Genomic DNA, 10000 nt, shown 5'->3' on the forward strand with positions numbered 1-10000 from the left:
CTGCTACATTATGGTAAACGAATGCCGTGGCATTTTAACACCCGCCAACCTTTTCCTCCATTACTCAGACTGCAGGATGAGATGGTGAGTGGCCTCTGACAGTGTGATGCAGGATGATGTGGTGAGCAGCCTCTGACAGTGTGATGCAGGATGATGTGGTGAGTGGCCTCTGACAGTGTGATGCAGGATGAGGTGGTGAGCAGCCTCTGACAGTGTGATGCAGGATGAGGTGGTGAGTGGCCTCTGACAGTGTGATGCAGGATGATGTGGTGAGCAGCCTCTGACAGTGTGATGCAGGATGAGGTGGTGAGTGGCCTCTGACAGTGTGATGCAGGATGATGTGGTGAGCAGCCTCTGACAGTGTGATGCAGGATGATGTGGTGAGTGGCCTCTGACAGTGTGATGCAGGATGAGGTGGTGAGCAGCCTCTGACAGTGTGATGCAGGATGAGGTGGTGAGTGGCCTCTGACAGTGTGATGCAGGATGAGGTGGTGAGCAGCCTCTGACAGTGTGATGCAGGATGATGTGGTGAGCAGCCTCTGACAGTGTGATGCAGGATGATGTGGTGAGTGGCCTCTGACAGTGTGATGCAGGATGAGGTGGTGAGCAGCCTCTGACAGTGTGATGCAGGATGATGTGGTGAGCAGCCTCTGACAGTGTGATGCAGGATGATGTGGTGAGTGGCCTCTGACAGTGTGATGCAGGATGATGTGGTGAGCAGCCTCTGACAGTGTGATGCAGGATGATGTGGTGAGCGGCCTCTGACAGTGTGATGCAGGATGAGGTGGTGAGCGGCCTCTGACAGTGTGATGCAGGATGAGGTGGTGAGCAGCCTCTGACAGTGTGATGCAGGATGATGTGGTGAGCAGCCTCTGACAGTGTGATGCAGGATGATGTGGTGAGCAGCCTCTGACAGTGTGATGCAGGATGATGTGGTGAGCAGCCTCTGACAGTGTGATGCAGGATGATGTGGTGAGTGGCCTCTGACAGTGTGATGCAGGATGAGGTGGTGAGTGGCCTCTGACAGTGTGATGCAGGATGATGTGGTGAGCAGCCTCTGACAGTGTGATGCAGGATGATGTGGTGAGTGGCCTCTGACAGCGTGATGCAGGATGAGGTGGTGAGTGGCCTCTGACAGTGTGATGCAGGATGAGGTGGTGAGTGGCCTCTGACAGTGTGATGCAGGATGATGTGGTGAGTGGCCTCTGACAGTGTGATGCAGGATGAGGTGGTGAGCAGCCTCTGACAGTGTGATGCAGGATGATGTGGTGAGCAGCCTCTGACAGTGTGATGCAGGATGATGTGGTGAGTGGCCTCTGACAGTGTGATGCAGGATGATGTGGTGAGCAGCCTCTGACAGTGTGATGCAGGATGATGTGGTGAGCAGCCTCTGACAGTGTGATGCAGGATGATGTGGTGAGCAGCCTCTGACAGTGTGATGCAGGATGATGTGGTGAGCAGCCTCTGACAGTGTGATGCAGGATGATGTGGTGAGTGGCCTCTGACAGTGTGATGCAGGATGAGGTGGTGAGCAGCCTCTGACAGTGTGATGCAGGATGATGTGGTGAGCAGCCTCTGACAGTGTGATGCAGGATGATGTGGTGAGTAGCCTCTGACAGTGTGATGCAGGATGAGGTGGTGAGCAGCCTCTGACAGTGTGATGCAGGATGATGTGGTGAGCAGCCTCTGACAGTGTGATGCAGGATGATGTGGTGAGCAGCCTCTGACAGTGTGATGCAGGATGATGTGGTGAGCAGCCTCTGACAGTGTGATGCAGGATGATGTGGTGAGCAGCCTCTGACAGTGTGATGCAGGATGAGGTGGTGAGTGGCCTCTGACAGTGTGATGCAGGATGATGTGGTGAGTAGCCTCTGACAGTGTGATGCAGAATGAGCTGGTGAGTAGCCTCTGACAGCGTGATGCAGGATGAGGTGGTGAGTGGCCTCTGACAGCGTGATGCAGGATGAGGTGGTGAGTGGCCTCTGACAGTGTGATGCAGGATGAGGTGGTGAGCGGCCTCTGACAGTGTGATGCAGGATGATGTGGTGAGCGGCCTCTGACAGTGTGATGCAGGATGAGGTGGTGAGTGGCCTCTGACAGTGTGATGCAGGATGATGTGGTGAGTAGCCTCTGACAGTGTGATGCAGAATGAGCTGGTGAGTAGCCTCTGACAGCGTGATGCAGGATGAGGTGGTGAGTGGCCTCTGACAGCGTGATGCAGGATGAGGTGGTGAGTGGCCTCTGACAGTGTGATGCAGGATGAGGTGGTGAGTGGCCTCTGACAGTGTGATGCAGGATGAGGTGGCGGGTTAACTATGATCAGGAGGATGGAGGTCAAGTATGTGTGTGAGTGTGTGTGTGTGCGTGCGTGCGTGCGTGTGTGCGTGCGTGTGCACGCGCTCTTCCTGGTTACACCGTTTCCTGGTTGAAAACTGTGTGGTGTTTCCTCGTTATGTCTAGTGCAAGTAACACAACCTGGTTGGGTTTAGGCAAGTAAAACTTGGTTAGGCTAAAATCACAGTATTCAGTTGTGTCTCCCAGAATTGAATTGATGAGTGGAAAAGCCTCTGAAACCGCATTTAGTCTATCATGGGACACTAAAACTCTTCACTAATAATAACAACAACAATAGTTACAACATATTCGTGCGGAATCTGATCAAAATGCATGTGTCATTAGAATCAGCTCAAGTTCAGGGTTTCCCATATAGACAACCAGATCATTATGTAATGAATCAAACTGCATCATATCATCATATCATGGGTGGATTCACTACAGTCAAAACAAGTGCAATTTTTAGGCCCACAGGCAGCCCCCCCCCCCCCACCAACCATACAGTATGTCCCTAATCTCTCTCCCTATCCACCCCGCAAATCCCGACTCTACCACCTTCTCCCTAGCAATGGCCCCCTTTAAACTCACTAAACACCCATGAGTGAGTGAGTTACTGAGTCGTGACTTTTCCATCTTTTGACCCCAGTGGGGCCTGCTGGCCCAGCGCTGTGGGAAAAATCACATTCTAGCACAGTGCCAGAGAGCCTTGCTGTGTAAGAGAGGATTTCCAGTCTAGTGGTCAAGTGACTGATGCTTGACACTGGATACTCTTTCATCCCTCTGTGGCCACACCCACGCGCAGCAAAATGCGAGATTGTTTCTGGGTAAGGGGTTGCCATGGTGACCTGCCTCAACTTCTGATGTGTCAAGCTTACGCACACACGCGCGCAAACACACACAGTTGTGGCATGCGCAGCGAGCTGCGAGCAATGACAAACAGCATTGATTTTGCCGCTCTGCCAAGATGAGGCTATAAGGAATAGCTTCAATACGCCGCTAACAATTATCGCTCCATTAGAGCAGAGAGATAGTGTAGAGAACAAGTACTACGGTACTTTACAACGACCCGGAGAGCACAAACACACACAACGCTGGCTGCATGCCATCTACGCTATCAACCTTAGAGAGAGAGAGAGAGAGAGAGAGAGAGAGAGAGAGAGAGAGACAGAGAGAGAGAGAGAGAGAGAGAGAGAGAGAGAAAGATTTCAGATTCAGATTTTGTGACTTATGTTATTAGGTAACAAAATGTCTTTTTGTTTTTCTGTTTCTGTTTTTTGTAATTACTAAGTGTTGCTATATGTATGCTTTGGCAATGTAAAATGCAACTTATCATGCCAATAAAGCCCTTTTTGACTTTTGAGAGAGAAAGGGAGAGATAATTTACTTGTATGGTATTTGCATAGTCATGGTGTGCATATTAATTTAAAGGCCTGAATAATTTATTTTTGCAGAGCATCCATTAAAAGGGCATTCCTCACAAATAGGCCACCAGAGAGGAAGCGTGGAGAAGGTGTGTGTGTGTGTGTGTGTGTGTGTGTGTGTGTGTGTGTGTGTGTGTGTGTAATGGCGTTGTGTAGGTGGTACTTGCAGCAACCCATGTTAAGGGCTTGCCCAGGGGTGGATACGAACCGCCGACCTCCGGCTTGGGAGTCAAAGACACTAACCACTCCACCAAGAGAGCTAGCTCCCTTGGCAGAGCTGATTAACATGCCTTTATACCGGGGAGTGAGTTTAACCAATCCACTCGCTACCACACTGGACTCACGAGGAATCAACGCTGATTCACCTCGGTTACACGTGTGTGTGCGTGCGTGCGTGCGTGCGTGCGTGCGTGTGTGCGTGTGTGTGTGTGAGTGTGTGCGTGTGTGTGTGTGTGTGTGTGTGAGTGAGAGAGAGAGAGAGCAAGCGAGAGATTACAGAATATACAGAGATCATCTGATAATATATAACCGTGAAAAGTGAATCATGGAATTGCACTGAAATAATACAAAATGACTACATTCATGGTGACAATGATAACTATTCATTAAATGAAGACGTTTGATTGAAAACGTCATGCAGAGAAAAGGAAACAGACTATCCTCCATATCTTCTCTCCATCTTCTTGGATCCCAAACAGAATTCCCTCCTTCTCGCCGGCAGGAGGATTATGTCATCGATTGAGCCATGAGAAGAGTTTGCAGACACACTTTTTTTTTTCTACACAATGACTTTGCTGCCATCTTGTGATATTCAGTGGGTATTACAAGGTGGACGTTTGTCCACATGGGGAGACAGGCATCTTCTAGTTAGTTTGAATACACTTTGCTGTGTGTACAGTATGTGTTTGTGCTGACGTGATCTGTGTATGTCCATTACTGTACATCATTATGACTGTATGTTGTTGCTGTAAATTAATTGACTAATTGGTTGTCATGGTGTAATGCCCCCTAGAGGCCTTGTTTCTCTGCTGAAGCAATGAACCATTGCAAGCAAGCTGGATTCTCTCGCGAGATTTGTTTGGTTTGTGAAAACAAACAATACTGCCCCCATCTGGCAATGCCAGGTTAATGAACCATCACATTGGACCGAGTGGATTTCATTTTTATCTTTGTTATCTCCACCAGAGGCGAAGCCGGGGGGAGATTATGTGATTGGTCATGTCTGTGCATCTGTCTGTCTGTGCGTCTGTCTGTCTGTTCCCCCGCCTTCTTCTTCTTCTGTGGTGTTTTATGGCAGGTGCGCATCGCACATGGGCAAAGTTAGCCCTGGACCCTTTCTTGTAGACATCGCCCCTCACAGAAACCCGCCCCCACTTATCCAACCCCTTTCGCGCAGCCAATAGAATCAGACAAGCCTTCAGCCAAAGACGTGCCGTTATCGCCTCCCACTGCTTCCTATTCCTTCTCCCTGAGCCCGCCCACCTCGGCGAGACAACGCCGCTTGCTTTCTTCATCGGTGTGTATTAAACGTATTCAATTTATAGATGTTATAGAGTACTGTTTGCTTACTACATAGGTACTTGAAGAGAAACCGAACATTTTGTCATTAAATTCAATTAACTAGCTAACGTTAGCTTGCTAGCTGCAGCAGAGCTTGCTTCATTGCTGTGCATTACAACTAGGGATGGCATGATACCACTTTTTCATATCCGATACCGATACCACAACCTTGAGTATCTGCTGATACGATACCAATCCGATCTGATCTTTTTCCCCCCGATTATACAACTAAGCTCTTAATAATAAATGTATCTGGATGCACTTTGATTAACCCAGCCATCTAAACATCATGCTCAATCTGTGGAATGAATATTTTACAACCTAAATGAAGAAGGTTATAGCCCAGAACATAGACTCAGTAATGCACTAATGCTGCTTCTTTTTAAGCCTTCTCTCTCTCTCTCTCTCTCTCTCTCTCTCTCTCTCTCCCTCTCTCCCTCTCTCTCCCTCTCCCTCTCCCTCTCTCTCTCTCTCCCACACACACACACACACCATGGCATTACCAATTCCCGAACCATGGTGTTACCAATTCCATTCCATGGTCCATCTCAAGGTGCATACAGTAACACATAGAGCAGATAGAAGACCATGATCTACATTTTCAAGATCAGTGTTGTACATTAGGCTGTATACTGATGTAAGATCTTGTTTTAGGGGTTAAAAAATAAATAAAAGATTGAATACGATCAAATGTGTCCCTTCACTTTTCATCTTAAAATCAAACACACCAAAGACAACATCATCCTGCAATGAAATAAGTTTGAAAAGATGTTTATAGCGTTGAGGTGATTGATCTAATCTATTAGAAAACATTTCCCTTCACTTTCCATTATAAACGTATAAACACACCTCTGCTGCACGCTTTGACAGCCTCAGCACAGCCGTATCGAGCTCCCGAACTCCCCTCCCTCCGACTGCTCGGCTTTCTTGGTTAGATTTAGTAGCTCCCCCCTCTGATGGCTGCTGTGTTTGCCAGGCCCCTCCCTCTCCTCTCCCTCTGATGGCTGCTGCTGTGTTTGCCAGGCCCCTCCCTCTCCTCAAGTCAAGTCAAGTTTATTTATATAGCCCTAATTCACAAGCATGTCTCAGAGGGCTTCACAGAAAGTATGTCTAGCTGATTCTAGCTAACACACAGTAACAAGAATATACAGAATAAAGATAACATTTGAACATTTGAAGAAAGCAGGAGAGTGGAGGAGGGAGGGAGAGGGAGGAGGGAGGGGAGGGGGGAGGTGGGGAGAAAATAGGAAATGTGGAGGAGGAGAGAACAGAGGAGGAGAGATGAGGGTGCAGGGGAGGGAGAGCCAGGGTAGGGGTAGGGTCTAGGGTCTAGGGCCTCTCCCTCTGATGGCTGTTGTGTTTGCCAGGCCCCTCCCTCTCCTCTCCCTCTGATGGCTGCTGCTGTGTTTGCCAGGCCCCTCCCTCTCCTCTCCCTCTGATGGCTGTTGTGTTTGCCAGGCCCCTCCCTCTCCTCTCCCTCTGATGGCTGCTGTTGTGTTTGCCAGGCCCCTCCCTCTCCTCTCCCTCTGATGGCTGTTGTGTTTGCCAGGCCCCTCCCTCTCCTCTCCCTCTGATGGCTGTTGTGTTTGCCAGGCCCCTCCCTATCCTCTCCCTGTGATGGCTGCTGTTGTGTTTGCCAGGCCCCTCCCTCTCCTCTTCCTCTGATGGCTGTTGTGTTTGCCAGGCCCCTCCCTCTCTTCTCCCTCTGATGGCTGCTGTTGTGTTTGCCAGGCCCCTCCCTCTCCTCTCCCTCTGATGGCTGCTGTTGTGTTTGCCAGGCCCCTCCCTCTCCTCTCCCTCTGATGGCTGCTGTTGTGTTTGCCAGGCCCCTCCCTCTCCCTCTGATGGCTGCTGCTGTGTTTGCCAGCCCCCCCCCCCTCTCCTCTCCCTCTGATGGCTGCTGTTGTGTTTGCCAGGCCCCTCCCTCTCCCTCTGATGGCTGCTGCTGTGTTTGCCAGCCCCCCCCCCCCTCTCCTCTCCCTCTGATGGCTGCTGCTGTGTTTGCCAGCCCCCCCCCCCTCTCCTCTCCCTCTGATGACTGCTGTGTTTGCCAGGCCCCTCTCTCTTCTCTCCCTCTGATGGCTGCTGTTGTGTTTGCCAGCCCCCCCCCCCCTCTCCTCTCCCTCTGATGGCTGCTGTTGTGTTTGCCAGCCCCCCCCCCCTCTCCTCTCCCTCTGATGGCTGCTGCTGTGTTTGCCAGCCCCCCCCCCTCTCCTCTCCCTCTGATGGCTGCTGCTGTGTTTGCCAGCCCCCCCCCCCTCTCCTCTCCCTCTGATGGCTGCTGTTGTGTTTGCCAGCCCCCCCCCCCTCTCCTCTCCCTCTGATGGCTGCTGTTGTGTTTGCCAGGCCCCTCCCTCTCCTCTGATGGCTGTTGTGTTTGCCAGGCCCCTCCCTCTCCTCTGATGGCTGTTGTGTTTGCCAGGCCCCTCCCTCTCCTCTCCCTCTGATGGCTGCTGTTGTGTTTGCCAGGCCCCTCCCTCTCCTCTCCCTCTGATGGCTGCTGTGTTTGCCAGCCCCCCCCCCTCTCCTCTCCCTGTGATGGCTGTTGTGTTTGCCAGCCCCCCCCCCTCTCCTCTCCCTCTGATGGCTGTTGTGTTTGCCAGGCCAGGCCCCTCCCTCTAGTCTCCATCTGATGGCTGTTGTGTTTGCCAGGCCCCTCCCTCTCCTCTCCCTCTGATGGCTGCTGCTGTGTTTGCCAGGCCCCTCCCTCTCCTCTCCCTCTGATGACTGCTGCTGTGTTTGCCAGGCCTGGAGTTGTTAGAGGGTGACAATACAAAGGGGCTAATTTATGTACCCAATCTAGTGTTCATTTGTCAAGCATCACTCTTCATCTATGGAGCCGACAGGACTCTGAGGGCCTGACATATGGTGTTTTGTTATTTTCATTGCAATTAAGAGGATGAGTCTGCGTAATAAGGAGCAGTGGAACGCGGCCACTGCAATTATGGCCGCACCTCACTGCTACCGGATGAGGGGAAAAGAAGAGAGGAATGTCTTTTGCGTGCTGCATGGCTAATAGGAGACTGATAACTTTCAGTTCTTTACTACCTATACGCAGCACTAAATCACGAAGCTGTGCTGCAACAGAAAAGGCCATTGTTATTTAGGTGACACTTAATTGTCACCTAAACGGCAGTGAGTGAGCACTCCGGTCCAGAGGAAGCTGGACTCACCAAAGATGGCTGAACCTCCTCCATTTTGGCCAGGTCTTGCTCGAAAAAGAGATAGTTGATTTCAAGTGACTACCTGGTAAAATGAAGGTTAAATAAAATAATAAATAATAGATGAACAAGAAGAGGTTTAGTTTCCTGATTTGTGGGTAATGATGACGTCCTCCAAATTCAAACAGTTCCTGCCATTTGGGCCTGCCACCGTGCAATAATGCCTAATGCTAAATAGTCTGTGTGTAAATTCTGAGCTTTGCAAGGCAGGTTTCTAGTACTATGCACCTTATAAATGGAACAGAAGACAGCAAAAGACTTGCATTAGATACAGTGGGTCTGTGTGGGAACACCCACAAAATGTTACTACGGCTGGCGCACGAGACTATATGGTGGGGTCAAACCAGTGGGCAAGCCCTCTGAGGATGCGGAAGTGAATTGAAAAGCTGTAGTTCCTCGAATGGCCACTAGGCGTTGGGGGCAGTAGGCATTCCCCCCATGTTAAAATGCCCAACTTTGTAAGAGGATTAAATGCCCAACTTTGTAAGAGGATTAAACATCTTTCCAGTTAGGGGCGAAACACGGTTTTGGTCTATATAGCTAATTTCACCTTTTCATAAGAACTGTAGGGGGGTAAATTTGTATATACCTCACCCGTTTGGAGTAAAATAAATGATAGAAAAGGGGGTGATTGACAGATCACCTGTCCAGTGATCACGCAGCTTGCCGATCACGGACCAATAGCAGGCGGAGCTGCGGCTCTGGGAATCTCCCATCTCACGTGAGATGCGGAAGGACTCTAGCCTGGGTAAACCCAGCCCCCAGTGACCTGCTCTCAGACAGACCCTGCTCACTAGTCTGAGAGCAGGTCACGTGGGGGCTGGGTTTACCCAGGCTAGAAGGACTCAACCCATTCCCTCCCACTCTGATGACGAAAAATCACAATGGTGACACCCACCGTTTGAACTCCGCCAGGAAAACAGAATTTAATGGGATAGATACATTCATATTATTTATGTCTATGGGTAAAACCCCCATATAACTCAATGGACTGACTCACCAAAGGACGGTGCTGCGGCTCCATACTACACTACAGAGTTGGGGACTCAAAAGCAGGTACATAGACATCTGTCTGGATGTTATGTTCACTGCCGGGGTTGAATCCCTGATCCTGTCTGCCTGGGCTGGGTTAGCAGCTACATGCTAACTGTGCTGCATTGGAAGAACGGGAGGTTTTACCCCACGCTGATCCATTGAACGGGCGTCTATGATGACGAGACACTGACTGCATCTCGAGGTTGCTGACTGACTGGTCAGACTGGTCACTGACTGCTGGAACCACGGTAGAGCAATGGCCTTTGTGCCCTGGCATGTGGCCTTGTGCCTAAAGCTGTGTTCACACTGAGATATTTATTTTTCTCTCTGTCGCTCGATTCAACCCTTTGGAATCGCTCTGTCGCTGTGTTTAAATCGCTCGTCAACAGGCACAAGAATTGACGGACATCTGGGGGCTATAACGTTACG

Source organism: Poromitra crassiceps (genome assembly GCF_964638095.1).
Source record: "Poromitra crassiceps genome assembly, chromosome: 14".
Classification (NCBI taxonomy): Eukaryota; Metazoa; Chordata; class Actinopteri; order Beryciformes; family Melamphaidae; genus Poromitra; species Poromitra crassiceps.